This window comes from Panthera onca, chromosome C2 (genome assembly GCF_046562875.1).
Source record: "Panthera onca isolate mPanOnc1 chromosome C2, mPanOnc1 haplotype 2, whole genome shotgun sequence".
Lineage (NCBI taxonomy): Eukaryota > Metazoa > Chordata > Mammalia > Carnivora > Felidae > Panthera > Panthera onca.
Window position 1 is genome coordinate 86,125,624 of NC_138347.1, and position 24,135 is coordinate 86,149,758.

General features: G+C 37.3%; 2 long non-coding RNA genes and 1 pseudogene across 6 annotated transcripts in view; 2 read left to right on the forward strand and 1 right to left on the reverse strand.

The window, feature by feature from the left end:
* Positions 1-17,969, forward strand: part of LOC132683419 (uncharacterized) — a 40,062-nt gene extending 22,093 nt beyond the window's left edge. Inside the window, exons 3-4 of the long non-coding RNA XR_014135229.1 lie at positions 7,361-7,517; positions 17,909-17,969. This is a non-coding gene — a long non-coding RNA (uncharacterized LOC132683419). The remainder of the gene's footprint in view (positions 1-7,360; positions 7,518-17,908) is intronic.
* The window catches only part of LOC144617434 (uncharacterized), a 728,263-nt gene that overhangs the window by 689,827 nt on the left and 14,301 nt on the right, over positions 1-24,135 (reverse strand). The gene's annotated exons all lie outside the window — the stretch shown is intronic.
* LOC145715735 (small ribosomal subunit protein eS12 pseudogene) lies at positions 15,692-16,685 on the forward strand (annotated as a pseudogene).

The following is a 24,135-nucleotide window of genomic DNA, read 5'->3' on the forward strand; positions in this document are numbered from 1 at the left end:
GCAGACATCGGGTCGGACTGCGGCCCCGCCCACTAACTCCAGTTATACACCACAGCACAGGGGAAGTGCACTGCAGGTCCTCACCACGCAAGGGACTCTCCAAAATGACCAAACGGAAGAATTCCCCTCAGAAGAATCTCCAGGAAATAACAACAGCTAATGAACTGATCAAAAAGGATTTAAATAATATAACAGAAAGTGAATTTAGAATAATAGTCATAAAATTAATCGCTGGGCTTGAAAACAGTATACAGGACAGCAGAGAATCTCTTGCCACAAAGATCGAGGGACTAAGGAACAGTCACGAGGAGTTGAAAAACGCTTTAAACGAATTGCAAAACAAAATGGAATCCACGATGGCTCGGCTTGAAGAGGCAGAGGAGAGAATAGGTGAACTAGAAGATAAAGTTATGGAGAAAGAGGAAGCTGAAAGAAAGAGAGATAAAAAAATCCAGGAGTATGAGGGGAAATTAGAGAACTAAGTGATACACTAAAAAAAAATAATATACGCATAATTGGTATCCCAGAGGAGGAAGAGAGAGGGAAAGGTGCTGAAGGGGTACTTGAACAAATTATAGCTGAGAACTTCCCTGAACTGGGGAAGGAAAAAGGCATTGAAATCCAAGAGGCACAGAGAACTCCCTTCAGACGTAACTTGAATCGATCTTCTGCACGACATATCATAGTGAAACTGGCAAAATACAAGGATAAAGAGAAAATTCTGAAAGCAGCAAGGGATAAACGTGCCCTCACATATAAAGGGAGACCTATAAGACTCGTGACTGATCTCTCCTTTGAAACTTGGCAGGCCAGAAAGGCTTGGCACGATATCTACAGTGTGCTAAACAGAAAAAATATGCAGCCGAGAATCCTTTATCCAGCAAGTCTGTCATTTAGAATAGAAGGAGAGATAAAGGTCTTCCCAAACAAACAAAAACTGAAGGAATTTGTCACCACGAAACCAGCCCTACAAGAGATCCTAAGGGGGATCCTGTGAGACAAAGTACCAGAGACATCACTACAAGCATAAAACATACAGACATCACAATGACTCTAAACCCATATCTTTCTATAATAACACTGAATGTAAATGGATTAAATGCGCCAACTAAAAGACATAGGGTATCAGAATGGATAAAAAAGCAAGACCCATCTATTTGCTGTCTACAAGAGACTCATTTGAGATCTGAGGACACCTTTAGATTGAGAGTGAGGGGATGGAGAACTATTTATCATGCTCCTGGAAGCCAAAAGAAAGCTGGAGTAGCCATACTTATATCAGACAAACTAGACTTTAAATTAAAGGCTGTAACAAGAGATGAAGAAGGGCATTATATAATAATCACAGGGTCTATCCACCAGGAAGAGCTAACTATTATAAATGTCTATGCGCCAAATACCCGAGCCCCCAGATATATAAAACAATTACTCATAAACATAAGCAACCTTATTGATAAGAATGTGGTCATTGCAGGGGACTTTAACACCCCACTTACAGAAATGGATAGATCATCTAGACACACAGTCAATAAAGAAACAAGGGCCCTGAATGATACATTGGATCAGATGGACTTGACAGATATATTTAGAACTCTGCATCCCAAAGCAACAGAATATACTTTCTTCTCGAGTGCACATGGAACATTCTCCAAGATAGATCATATACTGGGTCACAAAACAGCCCTTCATAAGTTTACAAGAATTGAAATTATACCATGCATACTTTCAGACCACAATGCTATGAAGCTTGAAATCAACCACAGGAAAAAGTCTGGAAAACCTCCAAAAGCATGGAGGTTAAAGAACACCCTACTAACGAATGAGTGGGTCAACCAGGCAATTAGAGAAGAAATTAAAACATATATGGAAACAAACGAAAATGAAAATACAACAATCCAAACGCTCTGGGATGCAGCGAAGGCAGTCCTGAGAGGAAAATACATTGCAATCCAGGCCTATCTCAAGAAACAAGAAAAATCCCAAATACAAAATCTAACAGCACACCTAAAGGAAATAGAAGCAGAACAGCAAAGGCAGCCTAAACCCAGCAGAAGAAGAGAAATCATAAAGATCAGAGCAGAAATAAACAATATAGAATCTAAAAAAACTGTAGAGCAGATCAACGAAACCAAGAGTTGGTTTTTTGAAAAAATAAACAAAATTGACAAACCTCTAGCCAGGCTTCTCAAAAAGAAAAGGGAGATGACCCAAATAGATAAAATCATGAGTGAAAATGGAATGATTACAACCAATCCCTCAGAGATACAAACAATTATCAGGGAATACTATGAAAAATTATATGCCAGCAAATTGGACAACCTGGAAGAAATGGACAAATTTCTAAACACCCACACTCTTCCAAAACTCAATCAGGAGGAAATAGAAAGCTTGAACAGACCCATAACCAGCAAAGAAATTGAATCGGTTATCAAAAATCTCCCAACAAATAAGAGTCCAGGACCAGATGGCTTCCCAGGGGAGTTCTACCAGACATTTAAAGCAGAGATAATACCTATCCTTCTCAAGCTATTCCAAGAAATAGAAAGGGAAGGAAAACTTCCAGACTCATTCTATGAAGCCAGTATTACTTTGATTCCTAAACCAGACAGAGACCCAGCAAAAAAAGAGAACTACAGGCCAATATCCCTGATGAATATGGATGCAAAAATTCTTAATAAGATACTAGCAAATCGAATTCAACAGCATATCAAAAGAATTATTCACCATGATCAAGTGGGATTCATTCCTGGGATGCAGGGCTGGTTCAACATTCGCAAATCGATCAACGTGATACATCACATTAACAAAAAAAAAGAGAAGAACCATATGATCCTGTCAATCGATGCAGAAAAGGCCTTTGACAAAATCCAGCACCCTTTCTTAATAAAAACCCTTGAGAAAGTCGGGATAGAAGGAACATACTTAAAGATCATAAAGGCCATTTATGAAAAGCCCACAGCTAACATCATCCTCAACGGGAAAAACTGAGAGCTTTTTCCCTGAGATCAGGAACACGACAGGGATGCCCACTGTCACCGCTGCTGTTTAATATAGTGCTGGAAGTTCTAGCATCAGCAATCAGACAACAAAAGGAAATCAAAGGCATCAAAATTGGCAAAGATGAAGTCAAGCTTTCGCTTTTTGCAGATGACATGATATTATACATGGAAAATCCGATAGACTCCACCAAAAGTCTGCTAGAACTGATACATGAATTCAGCAAAGTTGCAGGATACAAAATCAACGTGCAGAAATCAGTTGCATTCTTATACACTAACAATGAAGCAACAGAAAGACAAATGAAGAAACTGATCCCATTCACAATTGCACCAAGAAGCATAAAATACCTAGGAATAAATCTAACCAAAGATGTAAAAGATCTGTATGCTGAAAACTATAGAAAGCTTATGCAGGTAATTGAAGAAGATATAAAGAAATGGAAAGACATTCCCTGCTCATGGATTGGAAGAATAAATATTGTCAAAATGTCAATACTACCCAAAGCTATCTACACATTCAATGCAATCCCAATCAAAATTGCACCAGCATTCTTCTCGAAACTAGAACAAGCAATCCTAAAATTCATATGGAACCACAAAAGGCCCCGAATAGCCAAAGTAATTTTGAAGAAGAAGACCAAAGCAGGAGGCATCACAATCCCAGACTTTAGCCTCTACTACAAAGCTGTCATCATCAAGACAGCATGGTATTGGCATAAAAACAGACACATAGACCAATGGAATAGAATAGAAACCCCAGAACTAGACCCACAAACGTATGGCCAACTCATCTTTGACAAAGCAGGAAAGAACATCCAATGGAAAAAAGACAGTCTCTTTAACAAATGGTGCTGGGAGAACTGGACAGCAACATGCAGAAGGTTGAAACTAGACCACTTTCTCACACCATTCACAAAAATAAACTCAAAATGGATAAAGGACCTGAATGTGAGACAGGAAACCATCAAAACCTTAGAGGAGAAAGCAGGAAAAGACCTCTCTGACCTCAGCCGTAGCAATCTCTTACTCGGCACATCCCCAAAGGCAAGGGAATTAAAAGCAAAAGTGAATTACTGGGACCTTATGAAGATAAAAAGCTTCTGCACAGCAAAGGAAACAACCAACAAAACTAAAAGGCAACCAACGGAATGGGAAAAGATATTTGCAAATGACACATCGGACAAAGGGCTAGTATCCAAAATCTATAAAGAGCTCATCAAACTCCACACCCGAAAAACAAATAACCCAGTGAAGAAATGGGCAGAAAACATGAATAGACACTTCTCTAAAGAAGACATCCGGATGGCCAACAGGCACATGAAAAGATGTTCAACGTCGCTCCTTATCAGGGAAATACAAATCAAAACCACACTCAGATACCACCTCACGCCAGTCAGAGTGGCCAAAATGAAGAAATCAGGAGACTATAGATGCTGGAGAGGATGTGGAGAAACAGGAACCCTCTTGCACTGTTGGTGGGAATGCAAATTGGTGCAGCCGCTCTGGAAAGCAGTGTGGAGGTTCCTCAGAAAATTAAAAATAGACCTACCCTATGACCCAGCAATAGCACTGCTAGGAATTTACCCAAGGGATACAGGAGTACTGATGCATAGGGGCACCTGTACCCCAATGTTTATAGCGGCACTCTCAACAATAGCCAAATTATGGAAAGAGCCTAAATGTCCATCAACTGATGAATGGATAAAGAAATTGTGGTTTATATACACAATGGAATACTACGTGGCAATGAGAAAAAATGAAATATGGCCTTTTGTAGCAACATGGATGGAACTGGAGAGTGTGATGCTAAGTGAAATAAGCCATACAGAGAAAGACAGATACCATATGGTTTCACTCTTATGTGGATCCTGAGAAACATAACAGAAACCCATGGGGGAGGGGAAGGAAAAAAAAAAAAAAAAAAAAGAGGTTAGAGTGGGAGAGAGCCAAAGCATTAGAGACTGTTAAAAACTGAGAACAAACTGAGGGTTGATGGGGGGTGGGAGGGAGGGCAGGGTGGGTGATGGGTATTGAGGAGGGCACCTTTTGGGATGAGCACTGGGTGTTGTATGGAAACCAATTTGACAGTAAATTTCATATATTAAAAAATAAAAAAAAAAATAAAAAAAAAAAGAAAATAAAATCTTTAATAAGGAAAAAAAAAAAATAAAGCTTTACTTTTTTACTCCAAAAAAAAAAAAAAAAAAAAAAAGAAAAATGAGGTATCACATTTCTGACATCAAGTTATATTACAAAGCTGTAGTAATCAAAATAGTATGGCAATGGCACAAAAAAAGACACACGGATCAATGGAATAGAAAAGAAAACCCAAAAATAACTCACAGTTATATGATCAATTAATCTTTAACAAAGGAAAGAGGAATATCTAATGTGAAAAAGACAGTCTCTTCAACAAATGGTGTTGGGAAAATTGGACAGCTATGTGCAAAAAAAGAATGAAATTGGACCACTCTTCATTATACACAAAAATGAACTCAAAATGGATTAAAGACCTAAAGGTCACACCTGAAAACACAAAAATCCTAGAAGAGAATACAGGCAGTAATTTCTCTGACATCAGCCTTAGTAACTTCTTTCTAGATATGTCTTCTGAGGCAAGGGAAACAAAAGCAAAAATAAACTATTGGGACTATATCAAAAGAAAAGCTTCAGCAAAGTGAAGGAATCAACTAAACTAAAAGGCAACCTCAGGAATGGGAGAAGATATTTGCAAATAACATATCAGATAAAGGGTTAGTAAAAAAAATATAGAGAGAACTGATATAACTCAACACCCAAAAAACAAACAATCCAATTAAAAATGGGCAGAAGATTGGGGTGCCTTAGTGGCACAGTCGGTTAAGCGTCCGACTTGAGCCCAGGTCATGATCTCACACCTCGTGAGTTCAAGCCCCACACTGGGCTCTCTGCTGACAGCTCAGAGCCTGGAGCCTGCTTTGGGTTCTGTGTCTCCCTCTCTCTTTGCCCCTCCCCCACTTGCATTTTCTCTCTCTCTCTCTCTCTCTCTCTCTCTCTCAAAAATAAACACTTTTCAAAAATGGGCAGAAAACAATAGACGTTTCTCCAAAGAAAACATACAGAGAGCCAACAGACACATAAAAAGATCCTCAACATCACTCATCATCAGGAAATGTAAATCAAAACTACAATGAGATATCACTTCACACCTATCAGAATGGATAAAATCAACAACACAAGAAACAACAAGTGTTGACGAGGATGTGGAGAAAAAGGAACATTCATGCACTGTCAGTGGGAATGCAAAGTGGTGCAGCACTGTAGAAAACAGTATGTAGGTTCCTCAAAAATTTAGAAATACCTACCATCCACTACTAATATCATTACATTATTTACTCAAAAAAAAAAAAAAAATACAAGAACACTAATTCAAAGGGATACATGGACCCCTATGTTTATTGCAGCATTATTTGCAATAGTCAAATTATGGAAGCAGTCCAAGTGTCCATCAATAGATGAGTAAAGAGGGGCGCCTGGGTGGCGCAGTCGGTTAAGCGTCCGACTTCAGCCAGGTCACGATCTCGCGGTCCGTGAGTTCGAGCCCCGCGTCGGGCTCTGGGCTGATGGCTCGGAGCCTGGAGCCTGTTTCCGATTCTGTGTCTCCCTCTCTCTCTGCCCCTCCCCCGTTCATGCTCTGTCTCTCTCTGTCCCAAAAATAAAAAAAAAAAAAAATTTAAAAAAAAAAAAAAAAAATAGATGAGTAAAGAAGATGTGGTATACATATGTGATGGAATATTATTTAGCCACAAAAAAGAATGAAATCTTGGCATTTGCAATGACATGAATGGAGCTACAGAGTATAATGTTAAGTGAAATATCAGTCAGTAAAAGACAAATATCATGCGATTTCACTCATGTGAATTTATGGAAAAAAACAAATGAACAAAAGAGAGAGAAAAAACAAAGAACAGACTCTTAACTACAGAGAACAAACTGATGGTTACCAGAGGGGAGATGGGTTGGGGGATGAGTGCAACAGATGAAAGAGATAAAGAGTACACTTATCATGATGAGTACTGAGTGATATACAGAATTGGTGAATCACTGTATTGTATACCTGAAACTAATATAACACTGTGTATTAACTAACTGGAGTGAGTGAATGAATGAATGAATGAATGAATAAATAAAGACTCGTGATTAGTTGGAAATATTGAGATGATTGGTTCTGTAAGAGAAGCTTTTTTCACTAGCAGGAAAGTAAAGGAATGCTCTGGTATTCAATTGTCACTCACCCATCCAGGAGTGGATAGTGACACCACAATTGAAGTATTTTCTTGGGAAGCTGATTTTGAATTTTTCTTTCTTTTTTATTTTTAAAGTTTACATGCCTTCCTCAGAAGAAAAGCACACCTCTCTTTGATCTCAGTGATATCATGAGACTAAGATGCTGCTATGGACTGAAATGTGTCCCTCCAAATTTATGTTGTCGTCCTAACCCTCACTATGACTGCATTTGGAGATAGGACCTTTAAAGAGGTAATTAAGGGGGCATCTGAGTAGCTTAGTCCAACTTTGGTTCAGGTTATGATCTCACAGTTCATAGGTTCAAGCCCCGTGTCAGGTTCTGTGCTGACAACTCAGAGCCTGAAGCCTGCTTTGGATTCTGTGACCCCTCTCTCTTTGTCTCCCCCTCTCTCCCTCCCTCTCTCTCTCTCTCTCTCTCTCTCTCTCTCTCTCAGTCTCTCAAAATTAAATAAACATTTTTAAAAATTTTAACAAAAAATTAAAGAGCTAATTAAGGATAAATGAGGTCACACAGGTGGGGCCCTCATCCAATAAAACTGGCATCACTATAAAAAAAGGAGAAACATCAGGGGTCTCTATGCATACCCAGAGAAAAGGCCATGTGAGGATACACCAAAAAGGTGGCCATCTGCACCAGCAGGAAAAACCAAACCTGCTGACACCCTGGTCTTGGACTTCCAGGTTTCCAAACAGTGAGAAATAAATTTCTGCTGTTTAAACTACCCATTCCAGGGTATTTTGTTATGGCATATCTAGAAGACCAAATCCTTAATATAACTTCTCCAACTAGATGGTGCCTGAAACTTCACCTTAGGTACTCCTCTTAAATTATTTAAAGAGCACACAGCTAAGGACCAAGTACATGACATTTGGGACACTAAAAATTAGATAGAAACATACAGTCTTATGAACTCAACACGTTAAGGAAAGACTCCAAGATAATCACATCTGGGAAGAAAGGACATCCCAGAAAGAAGAGAGCCAGAAAAGAGTGTCCTAGATTCTGTCTATAATCTCTGCTCAAATCTCTGGCTAACTCTTGAACCATGTTTGCACAGGGCAAATTGCAATCAGCCTAGATAAGGCTAGAGGAGCTAAAATGAAACTTCAGCTATTGCTCTCTTATAGAAAAGACCAAATTTTCAGTTTGAGCTGAGAGAAAATGACAAAACAAATCAGTATCTTCAAAAAAATAATGAGTGACATTACTGCAAATAGCAGAATGGAGAACTCCAAACCTTCATCCCTCTTAAAGCAATCAACAAGCTGACAAAAAAAAAAAGTCAGAATCAACTTTTTCTGAACTCTGGATATAATAAAAGACTTAAAACATCCAGAAGAACACATAATAAAGAAACTACTGAGTTTTGGTAAGAGAGGACTGTAACATTTATTTACCTAAAATCCCCACCCCACCCAGATCAGGTGGCAACCATGAAGATAGTGGCCCAGATTCCTGATGCAGCTTTCTGGTGACAAAGGTGAACAATATGAACCTTGTCCTTAAAGAACTGTAGTTGTGTTTTTGTTCTATCTGATAGCTCACTGAGGTGTCACCTCAGGGGCTTCTCTACTCCCTCTTTACTCCCACATAATTTAGAGCTTTCTCAGGCCTGAAGAGTGGTGGGAATATAAAATTATGCAGTTCTTTTGGAGAAGAGGTTAGGATTTACTCAAAAATGTAAGCAGAGAATTAACATGTAACCCAATAATTCCAATCGTAGGTACATATCCAAAAGAATTGAAAATAGGTGTTCAAATAAAAACTTGTACATTAATGATTCTAGCAGTTCTATTCACAATAGCCATAAGATAGAAACAACCCAAATGTCCATCAACTGGTGAGTGGATAAACAAAATGTGGCATATCCATATGATGGAATATTATACAGCCATAAAAAGGAGTGAAATACTCATAGACATACTACAACATGGATTAACCATGAAAACATAATGCTAAGTGAAAGAAGCTAGACACAAAAGACTATATATTCATTATTTGACTTACATGAAATATACAGAGTCGGCAAATCCATAAGAAAGAATGCAGATTAGTGATTTCCAGAGGATGGGGGCAGGGGAGAATGAGAAGTGAGTAACCAATTGACACAGGTTCCCTTCTAGAAGATGAAAATGTTCTGAAATTAGATAGTGGTGACAGTTAATATTATGAATACACTAAATGCCAGTAAATTATAAACTTTTAAATGGTTAAGGGCGCCTGGGTGGTTCAGTCAGTTAAGCGTCCAACTCTTAGTTTTGGCTCAGGTCATGATCTCGTGGTTTGTAAATTCAAGCCCCAAGTCAGGCTCCGTGCTGACAGCATGAAGCCTACTTAGGATTCTCTCTCCTACTTTCTCTCTGGTCCCCATCCCCACTCACTCACATGCTTTCTCTCTCAAAACAAATAAACTTTACAAATAAATAAACAAATAAATAAAATGGTTAAAATGTTGGGTTTTATGTTTTATGAATTTTATGAATCTATTAGAATAAATGAATTCAGTAATGTTGTAAGATACAAAACCATTACACAAAAATCTGTTGTATTTCTATACACTAATAACAGACTATCAGAAATGATAAATTTGAAAAACAATCCATTTAGAATTGCATCAAAAAGAATAAAATACCTAGAAATAAATTTAAGTAAGGAAGTGAAAGACTTGTGTAGCGAAAACTATGAGACATTAATGTAAGAAATTGAAGATACAAAAAACGGAAAAATAATTTTTGATCATGGATTATAATAATAAATACTTTTTAAATGTCCATACTACCCAAAGCAATCCACAGACTCAACGCAATCCTTATCAACATTCCAATGGTATTTTTCACAGAAATAGAAAAAACAATCTTAAAATTTGTATGGAGCCACAAAAGGCCCCAAATTCCCAAAGCAATCTTGAGAAAAATGAACAAAGCTAGAGATGTCACACTCCCTGGTTTCAAACTCTATTACAGAGCTATAATAATTAAAACAGTATAATTACTGGCATAAAAGCAGACAGATTAATCAACAGAATAGTGAGCCCAGAAATAAACACATGCATATTTGGTCAATACAATTACAAGAAAGGATCCAAGAATATATAATGGAGAAAGGGCAGATCAATAAACAGTGCTGGGAAAACTAGACAGTCACATGCAAAAGAATGAAACTGGACTTTCATATACCATACACAAAAATTAACTCAAATGGGTTAAAGATATGAATGTAACACCTGAAATTATAAAAGTTCTAGAAGAAAACATAGATGGTAAGCTTCTTTTTTTAAATATTTTTTAAAGTTTATTTATTTATTTTGAGAGAGACAGTGAGTACATGAACAGGGGAGGGGCAGAGAGAGAGAAAGAGAGAGAGGTAATCCCAAGCAGGTTCTGCAGGGACAGCACAAAGCCCAACAGGGTGCTCAAACTCACAAAACTGTGAGATGATGACCTGCACTGAAATCAAGATTTGGATGCTTAACCAACTGAGCCACCCAGGTACCCCAGGTGGTAAGCTTCTTAACATAAACTTTGGCAATGATTTTTTGAATCCGACACCAAAAATAAAAACAAAAGCAAAAATTAGCAAGTAGGACTATATCAAACTAAAAAGCTTCTGCACAACATAGGAAAATAATCAACAAGACAAAAAGGTAACCTACTGGATGGGAAAAGATACTTGCAAATCATATATCTTGTAAGGGGTTAATATTAAAAATATATAAAGAACGGTAACAACCCAATAGTGAAAACAAATAATTCTATTTAAAAATGGGGAGAAGATCTGAATAGACATTTTTCCAAAGACATACAAATGGCCAACAAGCACATGAAAAGATGCTCAACATCATTAATCTTCCAGAAAATGAAAATCAAAACCACAATGAGATATCACCTCACACCTGTCAGAATGGCTAGTATCAAAAAGATAAGAAATAACAAGTTTTGGTGAAGATATGGAGAAAAGAGAAAACTTGCGCACTCTTAGCGGGACTGAAAATTGATACAGCCACTATGGAAAACAGTTTGGAGGTTTCTCACAAAATTAAAAATATAATTATCAGGGTACTTGGGTGGCTCAGTTGATTAAGCATCTGACTTTTGATTTCAACTCAGGTCATGATCTCAGTTTGTGGATTCAAGCCCTGCATTGGGCTCTGCACTGACAGCACAGAACCTGCTTGGGATTCTCTCCCTCTCCCTCTCTCTCTGCCCTTCCCCTGTTCATGCTCTCTCTCTCTCAAAATAAATAAGTAAACATTAAAAAAATAGAATTATCATACGATCCAGCAATTCCACTTCCAGGTATTTACAGGAATATATATGAAAAATGAAAACACCAATTTGAAAAGATAATAGGCATCCCTATGCCCACTGCAGCACTCTTTCCAACAGAAAAGATATGGAAACAATCTAAGTGTCCAATGATAGATGAATGGATAATAAAATTGTGGTATATATACCATGGAATATTATTCAGCCTTAACAAGGAATGAATCTTTTTCATTTGCAACAATATGGATGGACCTCAAGACTTGAGGATTTTATGCTAAGTGAAATAAGTTAGAGAAAACCAAATATTGCATAATCTTTTATTTGCCATCTTTAAAAAACAAAAAAAAAGATCATAGATACAAAAAAACATATTAGTAGTTGCCAGAGGCAGAGAGAGGGTAAGAGAAAAGGGCAAAGAGGGTCATAAGTAAAAAAAAAAAAAAAAAGTTTTTAATTAAAAAATAATTTAAACAAAATTTTTTTAACATAATAAAATTCAGTCTCCATAGTCTCCAGTATTTTTCACAATGTCCAGGATACAATCCAAAATCACTTAACATATCAAAAAATAGAATAAACATTATTTATACTCAAACAGAAGGACAGGAAAGTGTGACCTCAGGATACTCTGGACATTAAAATTAGCAGACGATCTTTCTTAAGTTTATTTCTTTATTTTGAGAGAGAGGGAGAGAACACCAGCAGGAAAACTTCTGCTCTGTGAAAGCCGCTGGTAAAAGAGTGAAGAGAGAAGTCCAAGACTTAGAGAAAATATCAACAAAATATATATTGGAAAGAAGACTCTTATCTAACACATACCAAGAATTCTTAAAACTGAACAATAAAAAAATAATAATAAAAATAGGGAGATTCATGAGATTCTTTGATGGACTATACCCCACTTCCAGTGCCACCATTCTGTCACTGAAATTGTTCTCAAGAAACTGAATGACCCGTTGGAAAAAGCCAGGGCTGTTAATATGGGTGTTGCTGTGGGCTTGTCATATATGGGCTGTTTATTACATTGAGGTATATCTCCTCTATACCCAGTTTGAGTTTTTACCATGAAAGGATATTGAATTCTATCAAATGCTTTTTCTACATCTATGGAGATACTTATATGACTTTTATCCTTCATTCTGTTAATGTGTATTGCACTTGATTTATGGATGTTGAACTATCCTTGCATCTCAGGGATAAATCCTTCATGATGATGGGATATAATCTTTTTAATGTGCTGTTGAATTCAGTTTGCTAGTATTCTGTGGATGCTGCCCCATAATGATGTTTTCTCAATCTTAATATTCAGGGTCCTCCAACACAATGGATGGTCCTCACACAGAGCTCCCAGTCAATCTTCATTTTCCTTCATTTCCAAACCAAGAATAGGCAGATAAAAATCCTCATATATTTAAGTAAAATCTACAGCATGGAAGAAAAAAATCATGGGAAGCACAGAAAGAAACTGTCCTTTTAGGAAAAAGCAAGAATTAAGAGGAACAAAGAAAACCATTTTAAAAGTATGCCCTGATTGAAGTAGTCTTTGGAGAGCCAAATATTTCAAACTTATCTCTTGTTTGATACACTGGGATTGTGAAACTTTGGAACAATAAACCAAGATTTGGAGTGGATAAAAGCTACGCTCTTCTTGCATTCTGATCAAAAGTTTATGGCCGGTAGACCCTTAGGAACATTGTCATATATCCTCAGAGATACAAGTACTCTAAAGATTGCTGTTATGTTCAAATCGAAAGTAAGATATTAAAGGGGCACCTGGCTGGCTCAGTCAGTGCAGCATGTGTCTCTGGATCTGAGGGTCATGAATTCAAGCCCCACATTGGGCAGAGAGAGTACAAAAACAAAACAAAAAAACCACTAAAATATTTAAAAATTTTGATGAGGGGAGGCTTGGTGGCTCAGTCAGTTAAGCATCCGACTTCAGCTCAGATCACAATCTCACTGCTCTTGGGTTCAAGCCCTGCGTCGGGCTCTGGGCTGACAGCTAGGAGCCTGGAGCCTGCTTCATATTCTGTGTCCATTTCTCTGCCCCTCCCCTGCTTGCGCTGTCTCTCTCTATATATATCCCTGTCTCTCTCTCTCAAATATAAAATAAAACATAACAAAAATTTTTCTCATTAAAAAATTTAGATGAAGTGTTTGATTGTTATAAAAGAAAAATTAACAGAGGAACCTGGGTGACTCAGTCAGTTATGCATCCAACTCTTGATTTCAGCTCATGTCATGATCTCATAGTTAGTGGGTTCAAGCCCTGCATCAGGCTCTGTGCTCTCAGGAGATTCTCTCTTCCCTCTCTTCCTCTCTCTGCCCCTGCTCCACTCGCACACATGTGTGCGTGCTCTCTCTCTCTCTCAAAATAAATAAATGTTTTTGAAAAAACAAAAATTAACTCTTTAAAAAAGAGTCAATTAACAATTGACTCAAAATGAAGTAAACAAACTGAATGGAATAAACTGAAGTGGCAAAGTTCTACATCCCAGTTTTTACCAATGCATGAGAGGCAGAGAGAAGGAAAAAAGAAACCAGGCCCAAAGAGCTTTACTTGTTAATCTTCTATAAAGTCAACAAGTAACAATTATTAAGTTATTTAAATTTTACAGCCTTCATAAAAAGATAGAAAACTTCCAGGGCACCTGAGTGGCTCAGTTGGTAGAGCGTCCAACTTCAGCTCAGGTCATAATCTCGGGGTTTGTGAGTTCGAGCCCAGCACCCTGTGCTGACAGCTCAGAGCCTGGAGCCTGCTTTGGATTCTGTGTCTTAGTCTCTCTCTGCCCCTCCCCCACTTGTGCTCTGTCTCTCTCTGTCTGTCAAAAATAATAAATGTAAAAAAAAGAAAAGGAGAAAAAAATTCCCAAGCAAAAATAATATATTAGCAAGTTTGAATTCAAAATTTGATTAAGAAGATAATATGTCATGATTAAGTAAATATTACCCACAGATGTCAGCAAAACTGGCAGGATAAGAAACTCTGAAAGTTCAATCCTCCATAAAATCAATGAAACAACTTGCAAAAATTGTCAGAATTTATTTAGTCAAGAAAAACTATTAGATATTGGTTAGAAGAGTGAGCTTTGTGGCATTTTAACTTACCCTACTCCCATCTCCTGCTTCCTAGCTATTCAGCAGCTTTGAAAAAACAACAATCCACATTTAGGTACTGGAGGGAGCAAAACAGACCTAGAGCTCTTTCAGAGGCTCAGTTCCAAAAAGGAGTCAGTATTTGATCTGTCTTGTTCCTATAAGGCCCTACTCAAAAGATCTGTCGTTATCAATAAGCAAGAAGGAAATGCCTCATCATATACAAGGGATTCGTAATAACATTAATTGCTAATTCCCCATCAGAAACCATGGAGGCCAGAAGGAAGTGGGAAGACATATTCAAAGTGCTAAAAAATTTAAACTATCAACCAAGAATTCTATATCCAGCAAAATTAACCCTCAAAAATGAAGGAGAAATTAAGACATTCCCAGATAATAAAAAAAGTAAGATAGTTCTTCTCTAGCAGATCTGCCCTACAATTAATACCAAAGGAACTTTTTCAGACTGAAATAAAAGGATACTAGACAGTGATAAAATAAAGAACACCAATAAATGTAACTACAAAGGTAAATATAAAAAATGATATAAATGTGTTTTTTGTTTTTAATTTATTTTCCATCAAATATAAATGACAACTGCATAATTCAATAATTATAAATCTACTTTGGCAGGCAAATAAAATTATAAAGATGTAATTTGTGACATAACAGCATATGAGGGTGGGTGGAATGGATCTATAGAGGAGCAAAGTTTTGTATACTGCCGAAATTAAGTTGGTTTTTTTTTTTTTTTTTAATTTTTTTTTTTTTCAACTTTCTTAATTTATTTTTGGGACAGAGAGAGAGACAGAGCATGAACGGGGGAGGGGCAGAGAGAGAGGGAGACACAGAATCGGAAACAGGCTCCAGGCTCCGAGCCATCAGCCCAGAGCCTGACGCGGGGCTCAAACTCACGGACCGCGAGATCGTGACCTGGCTGAAGTCGGACACTTAACCGACTGCGCCACCCAGGCGCCCCGAAATTAAGTTGGTTTTAATTGAAACCAGATTGTTATAAATTAAGAGGTTAATGGTAATCCCCAAAGCAATCTAAGATACATAGCAAAAGAACTGACAACTGATATTTTCTATAGTAGAAAATATCTGCTCTTTCCTTGCGGCCACCCAGTTGCGTGGAGGCGGAGGCTCAGGTGCAGTCAAGATTCAGCTCCACATGGGTGCCTGGGTGGCTCAGTCAGTTAAGTGTCCAAATTCAGCTCAGGTTGTGATCTCACAGTTTGTGAGTTTGAGCCTCGCATTGGGCTCCATGCTGACAGCTCAGAGCGTGGAGCCTGCTTTGGATTCTGTGTCTCCCTCTCTCTGCCCCTCCCCTGCTCATGCTCTGTCTCTCTCTCTCTCTCTCTCAAAAATAAACATTAAAAAAAAACTTGTTTTTTTTTAAAGATTCAGCTCCACCTATAATCTGCCACCATGGCTGAGGAAGGCATTGCTGTTGGAGGTGTAAATACTGAGTTGCTGAAGACCACTCTCATCCATGATTAGAGTACATGGCCTAGTACATGGAATTCACAAAGCTGCCAAAAGCTTAATAAGCACCAAGCCCATCTTTGTGTGCTTGCATCCAACTGTGATGAGCCTATGTATGCCAAGTTGGTGGAGGCCCTTTGTGCTGAACACCAAATCAACCTGATTAAGGCTGATGACAACAAGAAGCTAGGGGAATGGGTAGGCCTCAGTAAAATTGACAAAGAAGGAAAACCCTGTAAAGCAGTTGTGTGGTGGCTAAGGACTATGGTAAAGAGTTCAGGCCAAGGATGTCATTGAAGAATACTTTAAATGCAAGAAATGAACAAATAGAAAACTTGGTTCTTGTTCCAAGAAAAGAAGGAAAGAAAGAAAGAAAGAAAGAAAGAAAGAAAAGAAAAGAAAAAGAGAGAAAGAAAAGATCTATTTAACACAAAAGAAAGGAGTAATGGAGAACTGGAGGATCAAAAAAAAAGACATAAGATATGTTAAAAACAGTAAAATGTGTAATTCCTACCTTATTAGTAATTGTATTAAATGTAAACAGATTAAACTCTCCAATTAAAAGGGAGACATTAATGAACAAAGAAACATGATGCAGCTATATGCTTTATACAATAGACACACTTCAAATTCGAAAACACAAACAGGTTAAAAGAAAATGGAAAAAGATATACCACGTGAAAAGAAATGAAAAGAGCTAGAGTAGTGATATTAATATCAGACAAAACAGAATTTAAGACAAAAATTGTTACTAGAGGGGCACCTGGGTGGCTCAGTCGGTTAAGCATCCTACTCAGCTTCAGCTCAGGTCATGATCTTACAGTTCATGGCTTCAAGCCCCACATTGGGCTCTGGACTGACTCTGTGCCTGCCTCTCTTTCTGCCCCTCCCCCATTCACATGCATGTGCTCTCTCTCTCAAAAATAAAAAATTGTAATAATTTTGTATTATTATAATTTTTGTATATAATAATTTATTATTGTAAATAATAAAAAAATTCAAAAAATTGTAGTAGAGATAAAGAATGACATTTTATAATGATAAAAAATGTGAACCAAGAATATATAACATTTATAAACATATATGCATCTAACAGAGCTTCAAAATGCGGGAATAAAAAACTGATAGAATTAAAGAAAGAAATAGTTAATTCAATAGCACTAATTAGAAATTTCAATATCCTCATTTTCAATTATGAACAGAACAGCTAGACAGAAGATCAGTAAGGAAATAGAAGCCTTAAACAACACTATAAACCAACTACACCTAACAGACATCTACAGAATGCTCTGTAACAGAAAAATACATATGCCACTCAAGTGCACATGGAATATTCTCTAAAACAGATGATATTTTAGGACATAAAACAATTCTTATTAATTTGGGAACTGAAATCATGCAAAGTGTATTCTCTGATGACAATGGAGTGAAACTAGAAATCAATAACAGAAGGAAATTGGGGAAATTAAACAACACATTCCAAAATAACCAATGGGTCAAAAGAAATCAGAAAGGAAATTAGAAAATACTGTGAGATTAATGAAAACAAAAATACAACTTCTAACAATGTGGAACTGAGTCAAAGCATGGCTCAGACGAAACTTTATAGCTGTAAATGCCTACTAATAGAAAGAAGCTAGGGGCATCTGGGTGGCTCCAGTTGAGCATCTGACTCTTGGTTCCTGCTCAGGTGATGGGTCCTGGAATTGAGCTCTGTGTTGAGCTCTGCACTGAGCCTGGAGCCTGCTTAAGATTCTCTATCCCTCCCTCAGGCCCCTCTTCCCTGCTTGTATGGTCTCAGAGAAGGAGAAGGAGGAGGAGGAGGAGGAGGAGGAGGAGGAGGAGAAGAAAATATTTTTTTAAATAAAATAAATAAAAATTAAAAAAGAAGTTTAACTCTGCATATCTCTACACCCTTCCCTTCAGTGACTACACTCGATAATTTAAAAATAGCATTTATAACATTTAAAAGCCTTCTCTAATACATGGCCCATTTCCTGGCTACTGTATTTCTGTGTAAACAGTAATATTTTCATCACTCACATACAAGACTGGAAACTCTGTCCCCTTCCTACCTTTGTCCCACCTGATCTTCACCAGAAGGGCAGAAGAGGATTCTCTCTCACATCCTACCCCATGCTCACACCAAATGAAAAGAAGATGATTTACCATAACAATAAATTAACTGCAACAGGAAAGGTTTGTTTGTTTGACAGGTCTCCAGTGTGGAGATGGTGAAGATCCAGGGCAAGCCAGAGCCTGGTAGGGGGAGGGGTAAATGGAAAGAAGACAGGAGAACAAGAGGGAAACAGACTTCCTAGTGCCCCAGGTAGTGAATTCTCAACTGTCTGAAAGGTGACCTGAGGAAAGAAGTTCACAGAAATCATTCAACTCCAAATTTATCCTTGATTCTGTCTAATGAATGCTGTCTGGTATTTGAGACTGAGCCCATATGTCTTTCTAACTATGGCAGTTAATTTATTACAAACTATATTTCAGTGTATGGAGAATGAATGATTCTGTTCTTAATTCCATTTTTCTTTTCATTTGCTTAACAGTCACTAAGCCCCTCCCCTACAAGCTAATCTTACTCTGCTGACAGATTCCTTTCAGTGATATCGTTACTTCACTGTTCTTTTTTTCCTTTTATAAAACCCTTCAACTTTGAATGATCTAAGCATCTCAACTAAAGGATATGTCAAAAATAAAGAAATGCAAGCATAAATGAATTGTGTCTTTAAAACAATAGAATTTGGGGAGCACCTGGCCGGCTCAGTGAGTGAAGCAAGTGACTCCCAACCTCAAGGTTGTGAGTTCAAGCCCCACATTGGGTGTAGAGATTACTTAAAAATAAAATCTTCAGGGGCATCTGGATGGCTCAGTCAGTTGAGCATCTAACTCTTGATTTTGGCTCAAGCCATGATCCCGGGGTCATGAGATCAACCCCCTCATCAGGCTCTGTGCTGAGCATGGAGCCTGCTTAAGATTCTCTCTCTCTCTCTCTCTCTCTCTCTCTCTCTCTCTCTGAGCACCCCCCCCCCCCCGGCTTGTACTCTCTCTGTCTAAAATAAAATCTTAAAAAATAGAACTTTTTATAATTTATATAGAATCATTATTTTTAACAATATCCTTATTCTAAGGATATTGATCTCACTTCTAGGCTAATGACTGCCAAATTTGATTTTTCCATACCAAATTCTAACTCATACTCCATAATTCCAGTTGCCTATTGAACTTTCATTAGATGTCTCATTGTCACAGCACCAAAATACTTAAATGGCACTTGATTCCCACAGAGTTCCCAGTACCAAATCCTCTCATGGTCCTTCTGTATCTCACTTGTTCCTGGGAATTAGGACAGCTTTGCTGGTGCCCTCATTTCAATAAGCCCATCATTAAGGCAACAACTTCAGCTTCTGCCTAAAGTTTCTCTCTCCACAAGGCTCAGGCTCAAATCTAAAGTACCAAGGTCTCCTCCTCCCCATTTCCAGTCACATCTGATGAGGGAGCATAAAGCAAGCTGAGGACAAAACACAAGCTAGCAACCTCCCACCCTCAGGTGGGATTTTTGTGACATTCCCCAGGCACTCCTGGTAGCCCAAGAACAAAGGAAAGGACAGAAAACAAGTGGTTAAACTGACAGAGTCTCCATCAGTTTACAAATATCTTATCAACAGCCTTACCTCCAGGAACTCCCTACTATCTTAATGAGAATGCTTTGCTAGAGGTAAAACAACCCTAGCTTGACAATAGCTAGGCCTCCAGTAATCTGTGAGTCTTCTTTAGCATATGGAAATCGCTTTAAGAAACTTCCTCTTAAAAATGAAAGACTGGGACTTCATCAAGATAAAAAGCTTCAGCACAGGGAAGGAAACAATCAGCAAAACTAAAAGGCACCAAAAGAATGGGAAAAGATATTTGCAAATGATGTATCAGATAGATAAAGGGTTAGTATCCAATATCTATAAGGAACTTCTCAAACTCAATACCTAACAACAAAAACAACAACAAAAATCCAGTGAAGAAATGGGCAAAAGACATGACTTTTCCAAGAAAGAAATCCAGATGGTTAACAGACACATAAAAAAAATGCACAACATCACTCATCATCAGGAAATACAAATCACAACCACCATGAGATACCACCTCACTACCCTATGGCCCAACAATTGCACTACTAGGTATTTATCCAAAGGATACATAAATGCTGATTTGAAGGGACACATGCAACCCAATGTTTATAGGAGCACTATCGACAATAGCCAAAGTATGGAAATAGCCCAAATGTCCATCAACTGATGAATGGATAAAAAAGATGTGGTATATACAATGGAAAATTACTCAGCACTCAAAAAGAATGAAATCTTGCCATTTGCAACAATGTCGGTGAAACTAGAGTGTATTATGGTAAGCAAAATAAATCAGTCAAAAAATGACAAATATCATATGACTTCACTCATAAGATACAAAACAGGTGAAAATAAGGGAAGGAAAGCAAAAATAATATAAAAACAGAGAGGGAGGCAAACCATAAGTGACTCCTAAATATAGAGAACAAACTGAGGGCTGCTGGTGGGCTGTTAAGCAGGGGAAAGGGCTAAAGGGTGAGGGGCATTAAGGAGGACACTAGCTGGGATGAGCACTGGGTGTTACATGTAAGTGATGAATTACTAAGTTCTATTCTTGAAAAAAATATATATTTTTTTTCTTAAAAAAAAAAAAAAGAAACTTCTCTTGACTTACTTCCCCCAACTCCACAGTATATAAGCAGTCACTCTTCACAACCATCCAGTGCAGATCTTACTGCCCATGGGTCCTGTCCCATGCTTTAATAAAATCACCTTTTTGCACCAAAGATATCTCAATAATTCTTTCTTGGACATTGGCTCTGGACCCCCAACACTCCAAAACCCCATCAACATCCAACCACAATCCTTATGCAATTAAACCCTGTGACAGTTTATCTCACAGGCCTACATATAAATCTGTTTTAGACTTATAGTAATATCACTGTAAACTAGTCTGTTCTCTCTTTTCTCTCTTTTCCTCTCCTTCTTTCCTCCCTCTTTATCAACTAAATTCAAAATGTCACATCAGCTTGTCCATTCCATTTATAATCTATGTTATAAGAGCTCCCAAGGCAAATTAGATACATGAGACTATATGAAAACTATATGAAGAGATCTCTTCAACTACGTTCCTCTTCATTGGAAGTAAATGGAATAACCATGATTTGTGCTTTCAAGCAAGGTATGCAAGATTTTCTATGTCCATTCCCAGCAGATGAACAATATTTTTGCAACAAAGGAAAAAAATGCAATTTCTTCATATTCTTTGATAAGATCCTTTATTTATTTATAGTCAGATCTTGCTAGTTTTTTTATATTGCTATAAAGAACAAGGAGACTTTGGATTTCAGTGATGGTGGCCAAAGTAATTCAGATCATCCTCTGAAAAAAGGCAAACTGGAAAGAATAGATAACATACATAAAACATTGACTTGGATAAGTCAGGACAGCTAACAAGATTAAAGAATAATTTATCTGAAATATTAGAGAAGTCAGAGATTCAGAGAGTTTAGCCAAACATTGGCCTCTTTTGCCTTGACTGGTGGCATTTGCCAATTTTGGGTGAGGTGACTGAGATACTATAGAGCGTTTTTTGACAGGTTTATGCAGCAAGGATGACAAAATTGATTCCAGGCTTCCCAATGATAAGAGCTCCAGTAAACCATCCATCTTTGTATTAGCACTCCCAAAGAGCATTCTCTGTTGAGTTGAGAGAACCAGAATGAAACCCAGCTTCAAGTTAGTTATCTGAGTGGTTTAGAAAATATTAGTTGGATTAAAGTAATTACATAAGTAGGTGTTTGTAGACATTTGGGAAAGGGAGAAAAAAATCCCCTATGGAAAATGTAACATTTCTCAAGTTCCAACTAATTTCTACAAATAATTTTTAAATGAAATATCTGGCAGAAAATGAAGTATAAGCAAATACAAGAGAAGTCAGGACAACAAACAAGAATAAGTATAAACAACAAACAGCTCTAGATTTGATCATACATGAACTTAAAATAGCTATGCTTTTTTTTTTTCATTGAAGAGATTAAAAATTTTGTCAGTGAGCTAAAACTATACCCAGTGACCAGAAAGTTTATAAAGAGCCAAACAGAAATTCTAAAATTGAAAAGGAACCAAAATTAGGAACACAACTGCTGTGTTTAGCAGCATATTAAACTTAGCTAATGAGGGAATCTATAAACTGAAAGATCAGGAAAAAAAAAAACAAAAAAAAACCTTTAATAATGAAGCACAGAAATAGAAAAGGATGCACAAAACAGAATTCAGAGTTTGGTGGTTTTAAGAAATATCCATAATATATCTTATATATTCCATATATCCACAATATATCTTAAGATATATCCACAATATATATTTGACATTCATCCTCTCAAAAGTTAGAGTTTAATTCCTCTCCTCTAGACTGTGGGCTGGACTTAATAATTTACTTCTAACAAATGGAATATGGTGGAAGTAACAGTGTAGAACTTCCAAAATTAGGTCATAGAAGGCATTACAATCTCTTCCTTGCATTCTCTCTCATTTCACTTAATCTGGGGATTAAGGGGATAGCCAGATACCCTATCATGAGACATGCAACAGCCTTATGAAATATACTATCCACGTGGTGAGGAAATGTGGCCTCCTTTCAAGAGCCATGTGAGCAAGCCATTTTGAAAGAGTTCCCTTTAGCCACATAAAAACCTTTAGATGAGTATGGCTCTAACCAACATCTCAACTGCAACCTCATGAGAGAGCCTGAGCCAGAATGATGATTGCTCTATAATTCTTGATCTAAAGAAACTGCATTATAACTAATGTTTGTTGCTTTAAGCTATAAATTTTGGGGTGGTTTGTTATTCAGTCACGGATAACAAATTCACAGAATAAAAGAAAACAGATGCAGTAAGAATTTTTTACACGTTATCTAACTGAGGTTTCAGAAAAAGAGAAAACTGAAAACAGGGTAAAAATAATACCTGAGGAAATATGACTGAGAATTTTTCAAACTGAAAACAAAAATCCATAGGTTCGTGAAGAAAAACTATTCCCAAGAAATGTAAATTAAAAAAAAATCCACATCTGGGGCACCTGCATGGCTCAGTCAGTTGAGCATCCAACTTCGGCTCAGGTCATGATCTCGCAGTCTGTGAGTTCAAGCCCCGCATCGGGCTCTGTGCTGACAGCTCAGAGCTTAGAGCCTGCTTCTGATTCTGTGTCTCCCTCTTTCTCTGCCCCTCCCCCACTCATGCTCTGTCTCTGTCTCAGAAATAAATAAACATTAAAAAAAAACCCACATGTAGGTATATTATAATTAAATTGCTGAGGGAAAAAAAGATAAAGATAAAAACTTAAAAGCACACCCCTCCAAAAAATGATAGAGGTACAAAACTATACTGAGAGACCTTTCTTCTCACCAGAATACAATGGGAACCACAGATAATGAAATGGCTTATTTAAAGTTATAAAAGAAATTAGCTATTAATCTACAGCTATATAGAGAATATAACCTTTAATAAACAAAACAAAGATATTTCTGAGTAAACAAAAATTGTAGGTCACCAACAGGCCTGCAATAAAGAACTACTGGAAGTATTTCTTCAGGTGGAGGGAATATGATCACAGACAGAGGCATGGAAATGAAGAAAAGAAAAACAAAAAGAATAAAGAACAACAGAGATGATAACTATATGGGTAAATCTTAGTGAATACTGACTGTATAAAATAAAAATAAGGTTTTCAGCATTTAAAATGCATGTATAATTAAAATATATGAAAATAACACAGAAGGCAGAAAGGGGAAAAAGTCTTTTAAGAAATCACAGAAGTATTAATGTATATTAGATTCTAGGAAGTCGAAAAGCCATGGTATACTATTAAGAGTAGCCACCACAATAACAGTAAAAGAGTGTGTAACTAACAAGTAATGGAAGAGCAGA